The sequence below is a fragment of the Penaeus monodon genome, chromosome 31 (genome assembly GCF_015228065.2).
Source record: "Penaeus monodon isolate SGIC_2016 chromosome 31, NSTDA_Pmon_1, whole genome shotgun sequence".
NCBI lineage: Eukaryota > Metazoa > Arthropoda > Malacostraca > Decapoda > Penaeidae > Penaeus > Penaeus monodon.
Window position 1 is genome coordinate 18,983,745 of NC_051416.1, and position 288 is coordinate 18,984,032.

Sequence of the window (288 nt, forward strand, 5' to 3'; positions counted from 1 at the left end):
GTCCAACAGATTAAACTTCATAATTTCCGAGTCCGTTGACACACAAAATTAATCCTCCTATAAACTGCAGTTCTATTGAGTCCTTAATTCACAGTAGGAGCCCGAGACCGTTGCAGATTGTTATCCTTCAGAGTTAGTCCCTAAATGTAAGAATTTGTTTATTCTCTTCTGTGCGTGATTTTTTTTCTCTTATTTGTTAATTCCGTGTTCCATTGTAAGCTTTTTTCCACTTCTTTCTATCCGTGTTCTTTTGTGCGTATTCTAATTTTTTATGTACTTCCGGGTACG